We start from the raw sequence: 982 nt of genomic DNA, 5'->3' as shown, positions 1-982 counted from the left end.
AGAAGCAGTTGTTCTATGGATCCCATCCTTCCCTGGGCCACCCTGAACCAAACGCCCCCCCGTTGCATAACATGGGGTATACGGTTCCCCTTGCGGGGGTCTATCACTTCTCCGTCCCTTACCGCCACTTGGTCCCGCAGTTTGGCCAGTTCCTCCGCCTGTTCTTGCGCTGCTCGGAAGTCAGGATCCACCACCCATCCGGCGTGGGGGTTGTCTGTACGGGCTGTTGACGGACCCTCGCCCGGGTCTCCTCCTTCCTCCTTGCTCCTTGGATTGCTATCGGGGTACCCTTCATCGGCCACCAACGCGAGTCCTCTGGATGGCCCTGCCCGGGCCGGCTCTGGCTCGTGAAAGCTTCTTATGGCCTCCACCAGGCCTGGAGCGTCTCGTCCTAGGAGGACTTTGCAGGGTAGTTGGGCCATGCGGGCCATCGGGACGTTGAAGACTTGCCCTAGGTAATGAATCGATACCGGCACCACCGGACGCCGTTGTCGCCCTCCCCCAGGTTAGGCGTTCGGGGGTAGTGCGTGGGGCGCGGCGTGGGTGCGGACCTCTCGTCTCCCGGCGTCCCCGGGGGCTGGTCCCGGCCGGGGCCGGGACACACATGTAGTTACTAAGGCTGCTCCTATGCCTTCAATGACTTCATCTAAGGAATCATCTGAAGATTCCATGCTTCCCATACGACAGAAACACACATACTTGCTATCATTTATGCCTGTACAAAGTTGTCAGCATCACAGGTTGTGGTCACACACACTAAATAATCCACTTTCAATGCACTTTTGTGGGGAGTACAATTAAATTGGGAAATGTTCAGCATGGATCACAATACTTTGTAGCAGAAACAATATGGAATTCCTTGCTCCTACAAACCACAACTCTGAGATTACAGTCTCCAAGTCTTATGTAAGAGATGGTTCCCTTATGCATTGGCTATAGCACAGAACTTCCATTTGATTTGACAATATGTTGATATATGCAT

This window comes from Gekko japonicus, unplaced genomic scaffold, assembly GCF_001447785.1.
Source record: "Gekko japonicus isolate JY-2015 unplaced genomic scaffold, Gekko_japonicus_V1.1 scaffold1643, whole genome shotgun sequence".
Classification (NCBI taxonomy): domain Eukaryota; kingdom Metazoa; phylum Chordata; class Lepidosauria; order Squamata; family Gekkonidae; genus Gekko; species Gekko japonicus.
Note: the sequence above shows the minus strand (reverse complement) of the source record.